Here is a 13,755-nt window from a genome sequence, read left to right as displayed (position 1 = left end):
TAGTACATAGAAACAGACATGGGAAAGCAGCCAAAAGGGAAGACAAAGAAGCAGAAACCATATGAGAGAATAGAACAGAGATCCAAATATAATGGAGTCAGCAATCTAACAGATGCAGTGTTCAAAACATTGGTTATAAAAATGTTCAATGAACTTCATAAATTCAGTGAGAACTTCAACAAAGAGATTTAAAAAACCATAAAATGGAAGTAGAAATTATAAAAGGGAACCAGTCAGAAATGAAGAACACATTATCTGAGATGAGAAGTATATTAAATGGAATAAACAAAGTAAATAAAGAAAAGGATCAAATGCCCTATCTAGAGGATGGGAAAGCCAATGACATGCAAGCAGAATAGCAAGAGATGAGATACCAAGACTATATAAATAATTTAAGGAGCATATGAGACACTATTCAATGTAAAACTATTTGTGTCATAGGGGTATTAGAAAGAAAGCAAGATGTTGAAGAGCTATTTGAAGAAATAATAATGGAAAACTTTCCTAATCTGATGAAGGAAATAAACATACAACCCCAGGAAGCTCAGAGAATCTCCAAAACCAGGAACCCAAAGAGGCCCACACCAAGACACATCATAATTAAAATGCCAAAGGTTACATAAAAAGAGAGAATCTTAAAAGCAGCAAGAGAAAAGCAATTAGTTACCTACAAGAGGGCACCCATGAGACTGGCAGCTGATTTCTCAAAAGGAATTATGCAGGACAGAAGGACTCAGCAACAAAAAAAAAATATTCAACAAGATGAAGACCCAGGATCTACAACCAAGGATACTTTATCCAGCGAAGCTATCATTTAGAATTGAATGACAGATAAAGAGCTCCCAGACAAAAATAAGCTAAAGGAATTTATCACCACCAAGTCAGTATTACAGGAAATGTTGGAGGGACTTCTTTAAGAAGAAAAAATACAAAAGACTCACTTCAGATTAAAAGACACACACAGACTAAAAGGTAGGGGTTGGAAAAAGATATTGCTTTGATGGACCTAGAAGGTATTTAAGTCAGACAGAGAAAAATGGATACTATATGTTTCACCTATATGCGAAATCTAAGGAATAAAAAAAAAAAAACAAACTAATCAAAAACAGACTCACAAATATAGTGGACAATTTAGTGATGGACAGAGGGGGGACTTTTGAGGCTAGGAGAATGGAGTGAAGGGTTAAAGAAGTAGTAATTAGTACTGATGAATTGTCACAGGGATGAGGAGCATGGCATAGAAAATGCAGTTAGCATTAATATGTTGGCTAGGTGGAGGATCAAAGGAGGGAGGAATAACTGGGGGGATCATTTTATAAACTATATAGATCTAACCAATGTATTGTGTACTTGAAACTAATTAAAATAAATAAATTTTTAATAAAACAAAGACTAAAATAAGAGACAAAGGAGAACATTACATAATGATAATGAATTAATCCAAAAAGAGGACAGAACCCTAGTAAGCATTTATACACCCAACATAGGAGCACCTAAATATATAAAGCAAATATTGACTGAAATAAAAGTTGAAATCGATAGCAGTATAGTCATAGTAGGGAAACGTGACCTCCTATTGACTCCAAGGGACATAAAATAAAAAAGGAAACAGTAGTCTTAAATGAAACACAAGATCTGATTAATTTAACTGATATTTTAGAGTATTTCACCCCAAAGCAGCAGAATACATATTTTTTTTCAAGTACACGTGGAACATTTTTTCCAGATAAATTACATGTTAAGCCACAAAACAAGTCTCAATAAATTTAAGAAGACTGAAATATCATACCACAATGGTGTGAGACTGGAAATGAATTAGAAGGAAAAAAAACTAAAAAATACAGAAACACCCTAGGACTAAATAACATGCTACTAAACAATAAATGGGTTAACAATGAGATCAAGAAAGAAATCAAAAGATACCTTGAGACAAATGAAAGTGAAAAACAATGATCAAAATTAATGGAACACAGCAAAAGCAGTCCTAAGAGGGAAATTCGTAGGAATACAGGCCTACCTCAAAAAAAAAAAAAAAAAAAAAAAAAAAAAACAAGAAAAATCTCAAATAATCAATCTAACCTTAGACTTAAAAAAAAAAAACCTATTAAAAAATCCAGCAAACAAAAACCACTGTTAGTAGAAGAAAGAAAATAATAAAGATCAATGCAGAAAAAAATGAAATAAAGTCTTTAAAAAATAGAAAAGATCGATAAAATCAAGAGCTGGTTCTTTGAAAAGATAAGCAAAATTGATAAACTTGTAACCAAACTCATACAAAAAGAAGACCCAATTAAATAAAATAGGAAATAAAAGAAGTATCAAAGTCATAGCCTCAGCAACCTGACAGGAAAAAGAAATAAAAGGCATACAAATTTAAAAGGATGAAGTAAATCTATCATTATTTGCAGACAACATGTTATTATATAAAAAAAAAAAATTCTAAGGAGCCCACAAAAAAACTGTTAGGACTGATATATTTAGTAAAGTAGCAGAATACAAAATTAATATTCATAAATTGGTTGCATTTTTATACAACAATAATGAACTATGAGAAAGAGAAATTAAGAAAACAATCCCATTTATGATTGTGTCAAAAAAATAGAAATAAATTTAACAAAGAAGGTAAAAGACTTGTACTCAAAAAATATGACATGGATAAAAAATAAATAAAGATAAAAACAACTGGAAGCATAAACTGTGTTCATGGGTAGGAAGAATCAACCTCATTAAAATGACTATACTACCCAAAGCAATCTATAGATTCAGTACAAACCATATCAAAATACCAATAGCATTTTTCACAGTACTAGAATGAATAATTCAAAATTTATATGGAACCATAAAAGACCTCAAATAGTCATGCAATCTTGAGAAAGTACAAAATTGGAGATATGCTACCTGATATCAAACTAAACTATAAGGGTATAGTAATGAAAACAGCATGGTACTGCTATGAAAAGAGACATAGATCAATGAAACAGAATGGAGAGCCCAGAAATAAATCCATGCCTATATGGTTATTTAATCTATGTCAAAGTAGGCAAGAATATACAATATACAAAGATGGCTTCTTCAAAAAATGGTGTTAATAAAACAGAACAAATACATGCAAAAAAAAATGAAACTGGATTATCTTCTTACACCATATACAGGCATGAACTCAAAATGGATAAAGGACTTAAAAGTAAGACTGGAAATCAATAAATTCCTAGAAGAAAATATAGGCTGTAAACTCTCTGACATTGCTGTTACTAATATTTTTTTTATGATGTAGCTCCTTAGGCAAGCAAAACAAAAGGAAAAATCAACAAATGGAACTACATGAACCTAAAAAGGTTTTGCACAGTAAAGGAAACCATCAACAATGTAAAAAGGCAACATACTGAATCAGAGAAGATATCAACTAATGATACATCGAATAAGGGATTAATATCCAAATTTTATAAAGAATTCATACAACTAAACACCAAAAAAAATCTAATTTAAAAAATGGACAGAGAATCCGAATACTGAATAGGCATTTCTCCAGTGAGGACATGCGGATAGCCAATGCACATATGAAAAGGTGCTCAAAATCACGAATCGGAGAAATATAAATTAAAACCACAATGAGATATCACTTCATAGCTGTCAGAATGACTATCATCAATAAATCAAAACACAACAAAGATGTGGAGAAAAGAAGTCCCTCGTTCACTATTGGTAGGATTGCAAATTGGTACAGCCACTACAGAAAATAGTTTGGAGGTTCCTTAAAACATTAAATATAGAACTACCTTTTGACCCATCAATTGCACTTCTAGGTAGTTATCCAAAGAAAACCAAAACATTAATTCATAACGATCTATACTCTTCTGTGTTCACCGCAACACTATTCACAATAGCCAAGATATGGAAGCAAACTAGGTGCCTATCAATAACAATTGGATGAAGAAATTATGGTACATTTCTACAATGAAATATCACTCAGACATGAAAAATTAAATCTTATCATTTACAATGATATGGATTGACCTAGAGGATATTATGCTGAGTGAAATAAGACAGAGAAAGATACATATATGATTTCACTTACATGTAGAATCTAAGGAACACAGCAAATGAAGAGACTCACAGATACAGAGAACAAACTGGTGATTGCCAGAGTGGAGGGAGATTGGGGAGCTGGGGAAAAAAGTGAAAGGATGAAGTACAAATTAGTAGTTATAAAACAGTCATGGGGACGTAGAACACAGCTTAGGGAATATAATCAATATTATTGTAAGGGCTATGTGCAGAGATAGATGGGTGCTAAAATAATCAGAAAGATCACTTCATAAATTATACAAATGCATAACCATTGTACTGTATATCTGAAACCAATATAAAATAATTTTAAATATCAAAATTAAAAGCTAAAAGATGCTCAGTGTCACCAATCATCAGAGAATTGCAAATTAAAACCATAATGAGCCTTTTCACGAAGATGGCACTGAAAGTGAAGAAGGAAGCCCCTCCCCTTCCTAAAGCTAAAGCCAAAGCAAAGGCTTCGAAGGCAAAGAAAGCAGTGCTAACAGGCATCCATAGCCACATACACACACAAAAAAAAACTATATGAACTCACCCACCTTCCAATGGCCCAAAATACTGCGGCTCCAAAGGCAGCCAAAATATCCTTGGAAGAGTCCCCCAGAAGAAACAAGCTAGACCACTATGTCGTCATCATGTTCCCCCAACTACTGAGTCAGCCATAAAGAAGACAGAAAACAATAGTACACTTGTGTTCATCGTAGATGTTAACTCCAACAGGCACCAAACCAGATAGGCTGTGAAGTAGCTCTATGACAATGACGTAGCCAAAGTCCACACCCTGATCAGGCCTGATGGAGAGAAAAAGGCATATGTTCAACCGGCTCTCAACTATGATGCTTTGAATGCTGCTGACAAAATTGGGATCATATAAACTGAGTCTAGCTGGCTAGTTCTAAATATAAAAATTTTTCACTGTAAAAAAAAATGAGTTATCACCTTACACCTGTCAGAATGACTATGGACAATAAATCAATAGACAATGGTATTATGAAGATACCATTGGAGAAAGAGGATTCTTGTGCACATTTTGTAGGATTATAAATTGCCATAGCCACTACAGAAAACAGTATGACAATTCCTAAAAAAAATAAAAAATAAAAGAGAACTATCTTATGATCCAACAAGTCCACTTCTGGGTATTTATCTGAAGAAATCCAAAACACTAATTCAAAAAGATATGTGTATCTTTATGCTCATTGCAGCATTATTTACAATAGCCAAGAAACAGAAACAACTCAATTGCTCATCAATAGATGACTGAATAAAAAAGAGGTGGTACGTGTGTGCAATGCGATATTACTCAGCCATAAAAAAAATGAATAAAGTAGTATCATTTACAACAATATTAATGGACTTAGAGAGTATTATGCTAAATGAAATAGGTCAAACAGAGGACGAATACCATATGATTTCACTTTTACATAGAATCTAAAGAAAAGAATAAGCAAACAAAAACATGGAAACAGGCTCAGATACAGAGAAGAAACTGATCATTGCCAGATTGAAGGAGCTTTGTGGGGATAGGTGATGCAGTCAGCAGTAATGTAATGGCTAGGTGTAGAGCCAGTAGAGAGAAAGAATAATCAGAGGGATTATTTCATAAACTATATGAATGTCTAACCAATGTACAATATACTTAAAATTAATAATAAAATAAAAATTTAAAAATGAGGTGTATAAGAAAACAAAAACAAAAAAAAAGTGAAAGGATTAAGTACAAATTTGTTATTACAAAATAGTGATGGGGATTGTATCAACTAAGAATACTGCCAGGTGGGCACTAGACTAATTGGGGGATTACTTCATAAAATATATAAATTTCTAACCATTAAACTGTACACCTGAGATTAATATAAAGTAATATTGTATGTCAACTCTAATTGAAAAATAAAAATTTTTAAAAAGTGCTCCTACTTTATCCAAACCTTCTGGCATCATAATTAAAGAAGAAATTGATCATTAGGGATGTGTTTTGTGTTATACACATTTATGGTTATGTTTTTGATCTAATAGGTCCTATTCCATCTAGGCAAAAAAAAAAAAAATCTTTGTATTTATATGGTCTTTAGTAAATTCAGATTAAATATCTATAAGGGTAAATGTTTTCATTCCATGTGACCTTGTAGGTTCCTGCTCCTGCAAAATTTATACTGTTTTTAATCACCAGTTACAGCAGTTAAGTGCATCATGGGCACAGGGAAAACATTAGACTTCTTTCCCTCAGATTTACAACATTTTCCTTTTTTGTTTTTTTTTTTTTTTTTTTTTTTTTTTTTTTTTGCTGTATAAAATCAACCATGTAAACATCTACATAAACTCTTGCTGAGCTTACAAGAGGGAACACACTCATCTCCTTCCAAGACTCATATGTCCTCATTTAAAAATACCCGAGAAAGAGTATGAAAAGGGCAATTGTAAGCAAATTGTAATCATGAAGAGTTTCTAAAATTCTTTAAAAAGAGCACATATACTCTAATAGTGTATAAAAAATCATAATTATTTGAATTAAATGTAAGGCAAGATTGACACTAGAATGTTATTAAAGTTAGAGCAAACAATTTATAAACATTACAACAGATTAAAGAAAAAAATTAATCACTAAATCCTGATTTTAAAACCATCTTAACAAACTAGTAGAACAAAATACTCTATATCCTATTCTTATACCTTTTTGACCATCTTTGACAATCACTTGTTAGTAAAATTATTGAAAATATTATTTTAAAATTGTTAGGCTGTCCTCACCCCTCTGTGATGTGTGTGTAGATATGTTAACATAAACAGAAAGATCCAAGGTTTCTCTTTTTTTTTTGGCTTTTTACAGAAAAGTCTGAAAGAATCAGTTGCCCTGCCATCCAGTACCCTGTTTTTAGAATGAGTTGGTTCCAATACTAGGTCATTGATTACTTTTCTAATACCCATACAATTTAATTTCAACTCAGTGCTTCCATCCAGAGCCTTAGATTTTTTTCACCAAAAATAGTGATTTGCTTGGAATGAAGGTATTGTGATAAAAACCAAAAAACAACCTAAGTCCGTTCTCTCTTTGCTCATCTACTAGGAGCCTCAAACTCTTCGTGAAGAACTGTAAGACCTGTGTGTGTTGGCATGGCCAGTAATAGGCATTTACCTACATATTCAGCTTTTATCTAATCGGTCCATGCTGATTACCTTCAAACCAGTAGATCAAATACCAATTAGACCTTGCCTAATGTCACTGGATGTTTGATTGACTTGATGAGTTAGCCTGATTTTAGAGATGGAGATAGTTTAAGATAAAATAAAAACACAATATTAATAGCAAAATATGCCAGCACACACCTTACTGTCTCCCTCCTTAAAGTGAGTCTCGGTACAGTCAGTGGGTTTGTTTCTGTGTCATTAGATGGTGAAAACCAAGATTTCAGAATGGCAAGATTTTTGGAAATCCAGCTTTGCATAGAAAAAAATCGGGGCTCTGTGATTTAAGTGCTACGTTCCACAGCCCTGCACTTTTGGCTCAAGTGCTGATTCCTGAGGCTTTTGTTCATTCCCAGACTTGGCAAGGTTCTGTTCTTATAAACTCTCATTCCAAATGTATTCATCACAGCACATATTGAAACTAATTTTTTTTGTGCTAGTATGTGTTAGCATGTCTCACTTTTCATACCATATGATTTACAATAATGGAGTAAATCCATGTTTGCTGAGTTCCACATTTTCTCTCTCGATCTAGCACATTGCCTTCAGTCAAAATGAATTAAACACACAATAAGCTTAGGGCTAGAACCCAAGTCTTTTGACTCTGGGGTTCGTGCTTGGACCAAACTAAATGCTTTTAGCACAGAAATCATTTTCCTTCCCAAAGGCATTACTGTATTTTTTCCAATGGCTTCTTACTGGCTTCAAAGCACTTTTCAGCACTTTATGTTATTGGGGTTTATGGGAGGAGGCTGAACATGATGATGTCCACTTGGAAAATTATATCTGAAAAAGTGCACACAACCTGCCAGGGCACATAGATAAATAACGCTTTCCAACTCCTGAGTAAAGACCCTCTTTACCAAGACTGAGTTCACAAACACTACTGAAAAATAACTAAAGAGTTAGTATTATAAATGGATTTTCACAATTTGGAAAAGTTGGATGACTTCCCTAATAAGATGCTTACCTTGTAATTTGTGTTCGGTCATTATAATTTCTTAGAAAGTGTAAAATATTTAAAATTCCTTCTGACCATCGGTACTGGGTATGCTATTAAGGAAGAATGAATAGATCATTTGAGTAGGAAGGGCATAACTAGGTAGGTCTCACTCGGCTGTTCTGCCTTAGCCTATAGGCTTGTGAGCAGGGCAGGGATTACCCTAATTCCCAGTGCTGTAGGTCAAGGTGAGTGACCAGTTAGCTTGAGTGATGCTGCCCAATGGGTCAACCCTGCTAGCTTCCCCTTAAAGGCTGAGGCACCCAAGTGTGGTATCCTAGAGGAATATTCTCCCCAGGATATAATTAGAGGTTTTCAAAATGAGCTACCTGCATACTCTGATTTTTTCTTTTGTTTTTTTTGGTCAGCATCACCATCATTTCCCCAGAGATCCAACTGAGAATTTTATTTGGCTTTTAATCATTAATCTCATATAATGATTAGGCAAGTTATTAATTGTTCTCATATTTTCTCCTTCCTTTCTATCCCCAGGACTCACTATAGATTGATTTTCTGAGTTAAGAATTATCTCCTTTATCCCATACTTAGCTAAATTCTCCCTTTTCATCAGAGTCAGATTTAGGTATTGCCTTCCTAGTGAAGTTTCTTATATTTCCACAGTGAACATCAACATATTTTTATTTAGTTAATTATGATATCTCTCTCTTTGGCTTATTATACCTACATTCTAATGTTAGGATTTTTTTTTTTTACCATTCACACAGTTAATGATGGTATTTTAAACTATAAAAGCATAGGGTTTTGTCTCAATCCTTCTTTTGTTCCCTAACACGGTAGACTGTCCATTCTTAGTAGGCACTAATTTAACACTATTAATTAAAGTAAATTTGATTAAAATCAATAAATGCTGTACCATGTGTAGGAAATCCAAAATGGAGAAAAAAATAAATGCACCAAAGGCTAGTAAAACAAGGAAATCTTATTTAAAAATAGCACAGCACAAGCCCGATCCCGTCTGATCTCAGATGCTAAGCAGGGTCAGGCCTGGATGGGAAACCACCAAGGAAGACCAAGTGCTGCAGGCATAAAAAATAAAAAATTAGGTATTGTAAGCTGACAAGGTCATTGCAATCTGTGAAATCAACCAAGGGTTGCCTCACCTAAAAAAAATAATAACACAGCAATAAAATATGTAGACATTGCTACAGCTGCATGTGAAAGTAGGGTTAATTTGTCTATATTCTAATTTGATGGATGATCGAATGATTTCATGGAACTAATATCATTTGAGTTTTGTCTTAAAAGATGATTAAGAAGGAATGAAAATAAGGAATGAGGAAAATTTGAGCATGAGAAGCTGTGTATGAGGTCAAAGCAGAGGTACAAACATGGGTTTTATGAAAAAAATGTTAGTCATCCATAATATTTGCTGTGTATGGAAGCTCAGTGGATAGATCGAGAATGTGTTGAAACATGGACAAAATGAGACCCATGATATACACCCAGCTTAAGAGAGTGGAGTATAATCTGGCCACTGAATTACTGCACCTATGGACAAAGCTTCTATGATCAATGAACATTATGAAATACAGGAAAGGTATTAGAGTAAGTACCATATTAAACTGACCACACTGGAAAAGCCCAACTCAGTAAGGGCCTTGAAGAATTAAAGGATATGTGAGAACTTCTTGCATATGGAGAGGGTTAATCCACTTTCCACAGAAAATTGACCTGGTCTCACACAAGATACTAAAAGATCAGTGATATTTAAAATAAATGTTTAATTTTTGAAGAGTTCTAGATTTATAGCTAAGCTGCAAAGGCAGCACAGATGCTCCCCACAGACCTCTCTCCCCATTTTCCCTCTTGTTAACATGTTTCATTACTATGAAACCATCACTGGTTTTTAGTACAACTAAGGAATCCATAGTTGTACATTAATATTAACTAAATTCTGAACTATATTCAGATTCTACTTATTTCCCCCTAATGTTATTTTTTTCTTTCAGGAAATTATGTCATATTTGTCAGCATGTCTTTTTAGGCTCCTCTGGGCTCTAAAAGTTTTTCAGATTTTGTTTTACTTGGCCTTGACAGAGTTGAGGAGTACTGATCAGGTATTTTGTATAATATCCCTAAATTTGTATTTGTCTGCTTTTTTTCATGGTTAGACTAATGTTACAGGTTTGGAAGAGGAGCACTGCAGAGGTAAGTTTCCTAATTATCATGTCATGTTAGGGGTACATGATGTCTACATGACTTGTTGCTGATGATGTTAATCTCAGCCACTCAGCTGAGGAGGTGTTTGTCAGATATCTCTGTTATAGAATTATATCCCCCCTGTTCCATACCCATCTCTTCAGTGACAAGTCACTTAGTACTGCCCATACTCAAGGCAGGAGGAAGTTGCAGCTCTACCTTCTTGAGGGGTAGAGTATCACCATGAAGTATTTGAAATTCTCTCATATAGGAACTTGATCACTCCTTCCTCCCTCCTCCTCACCCTTCCCAACTTTCTCCCTTATTTCCTTGCTTCCTTTATTTCTTTTCTTCTTCCTTTTTAACTAATTTATTTATATCAGTAAAGACTCAAGGATTTTATATTTTGACAAAACCAATCATATTTTGACTTGCCATCCCCCAAAAGAAGCCACAAGCCTTATGAAGAGGCATCAAATACCTTTTTTAACTTTCAATTTTTTCCTGGCTATATTGAAATATAATATACAATTAATTGCTCATATTTACATTGTACAATTCAATTAGTTTTTCAATTATAGTTGTACAGCATAGTGATTAGAGATCTATATAACTCACAAAGCGATCACGCCGACAAAATCTAGTAACCCTCTCTTCGCTTACATATTTGTTACAACATTATTAACTATTTTCCTTATGCTACACTTTATATTTCCATGTCTATTTTATAACTATCCATTTGTAGTTCTTAATCTCTTTGTGCTTTTTTGTCATCTCCCTCAAATCCCTCCTATCTAGTACCCCTCAAAATAGTCTCCATATCTATAAGTTTATTTCCATTTTTGTTGTTATTTATTTTGTTCTTTAGATTCCACATGTACGTGAAATCATGTGGTATTTGTCTTTCTCTATCTGACTTATTTCATTCAGTGCAATACCCTCTAGATCTATCAAGGCAATATCTATCTCCATCTCCTTCCTTTTAGTCTGTGTGTGTCTTTTAATCTGAAGTAAGCCTTTTGGAGGCAACATATGTAGGGGTCTTGTTTTCTTATCCATTCAGCCACTCTACCTTTATGTTGGGGCACTTAATTCTTTGCCATTTGAAATACTGATTGATAGAAATGTAGTTATTACCATTCTTTATTCTTTTTGATACATGCTTTTTCTTCTTAAAGAAGTCCCTCCAACATTTCCTGTAATATTGGCTTGGTGATGATAAATTCCTTTAGCTTATTTTTGTCTGGGAAGCTCTTGAATTTGTCCTTCAACTCTAAATGATAGCTTTGCTGGATAAAGTATCCTTGGTTGTAGATCCTGGGTTTTCATCATGTCAAATATTTTGTGCCAAGCTTTTCTGTCCTACATAGCTTCTTTTGAGAAAGCAGCTGCCAGTCTTATGGGTAAATAAGTATTTTTCTCTTGCTACTTTTAAGATTCTCTCTTTGTATGTAACCTTGGGCATTTTAATTATCATGTGTCTTAGTGTGGGCCTCTTTGGGTTCCTCTTTCTTGGGACTCTGTGAGCTTCCTGGGGTTGTATATCTATTACCCTTACCAAGTTAAGGAAGTTTTCCATCATTATTTCTTCAAATAGCTCTTCAACATCATGTTTTCTTTCCAATACCCCTATGATATAAATATTTTTATATTTAATAGTGTCCCATAGTCTCCTTAAATTATAATTATAATCTTAGCTTATTTTTTCTTGCTAGTCTGATTGAGTGTCCTTGGCCTTCCCCATCCTCTATATTGATGGCTTAGTCCTCTTCATATCCACTCTGTTGATTCCCTCGAATGTCCTCTTCATCTCAGGTAATGAGTTCTTCATTTCTGACTGATTCCCTTTTATAATTTCCATTTCCATTTTTAGGATTTTTATTTCTTTGTTAAAGTTCTCGCTAAATTCATCTACTCTTCCCCTAAGTTCACTGAGCATCTTTATAACCAGTGTTTTGAACTCTGCATCTGTTAGATTGTTTGACTCCGTTATTCCTGGATCTCTGTTTTGTTGTCATGTGGTTTCTGTTTCTTTGTCTTTCCATTGTGGCTGCCTTTCTATGTCTGTTTCTATGTACTAAGCAACGCTCCTAAGTCTCCTGGTCTTCTTTAATCTTATTACTAATATCTTTATTGTTTAGTAGCATGTTATTTAGCCTCCATGTTTTGTATATTTTTCAGTTATCTTTTCTTGCTTGATTTTAATTTTATATGATTGTGTTCAGAAAAGACACTTGATATTATTTTAATCTTTTGAAATTGTTTTGTGGCCTAACATGTGGTCTATCTTGGAAAATGTTTTCTGTGTGGTTGGAAAGAATGTTTATTCTGCTACTTTTGGATGAGATGCTCTAAAAATATCAATTAAATTTTTCTTGCATAATGTGTTATTTAAGTATGCAAAGTCTTTTTTGATTTTTTGTGTGGAAGATATGTTCATGGTGTTAATGGGTCGTTAAAGTCCCCTACTATGACTCTCTTACTTTCAATCTCTTTTATGTCAGTCAATATTTGCTTTATATATTTAGTTATCCTATATTGGAACCATACATGTTTACAAGAGTTGTATCCTCTTGTTGGGTTGATACCTTTATTAGTATGTAATGTCTTTTTTTTTATCTTTTATTATAACCTTTGCTTTAAAGTCTACTTTGTGTTATAATGCTACCCCAGGCTTTTTTTTTTTTCCTTTCATTTCTAGTCACTTGAAATATTTTTTCCATCACTTTACTTAGTCTGTTTATCTTTCAATCAGAAGTAGATCTCTTTTAGGTAGCATACCTATGGGTCTTTTTTTCTTATTCAATAGTGCTACCCTATTTGTTTCGATTGGAGCATTTAATCCTTTGCATTTAAAGTGGTTACTGATAGGTACGTAATTATTGTCCTTTTGTAATTTGTATTTTGTCCCCTTCCCCTTTAAAGAAGTCTCTTTAATATTTCTTGTAATACTGGTATAGAGATGATAAACTCCTTTAGTTTAGTGGATTTTTTGTTTGTTTTTTTGTTTGTTTGTTTTGTCTAAGAAGCTCTTTATCTGTCCTCTGAGTCTAAATAATAGCCTCACTGGGCATAGTAGTTTTGGCTGTAGGTCCTTGCTTTGAATCAGTTTGAATATTTTATACCAATACCTGAGGGCCTGTAAAGTTTCTGTTTTGGAATCAGCTGTCAGTCTTATGGGATCATCCTTGTAGGTAAGTAACTGCTTTTCACTTGCTGCTTTTAAGATTCTCTCTTTGTCTTTAAACTTTAGCATTTTAATTATGATGTGGTTTAATGTGAGCCTCTTTGGTTTAATTATTTTTGATACTCTTGGTGCTTTCTTGATTTGTATGTCTATTGCC

General features: G+C 33.6%; 1 pseudogene; it reads left to right on the top strand.

Moving 5' to 3' along the window:
• The first annotated feature begins 4,465 nt into the window (after positions 1–4,465).
• Positions 4,466–4,942, top strand: LOC118605346 (annotated as a pseudogene).
• The last annotated feature ends 8,813 nt before the right edge of the window (positions 4,943–13,755 follow it).

Source organism: Rousettus aegyptiacus, unplaced genomic scaffold (genome assembly GCF_014176215.1).
Source record: "Rousettus aegyptiacus isolate mRouAeg1 unplaced genomic scaffold, mRouAeg1.p scaffold_m13_p_7, whole genome shotgun sequence".
Taxonomy (NCBI): Eukaryota; Metazoa; Chordata; class Mammalia; order Chiroptera; family Pteropodidae; genus Rousettus; species Rousettus aegyptiacus.
Note: the sequence above shows the minus strand (reverse complement) of the source record. Positions and strands in the feature narration are given on the sequence as shown.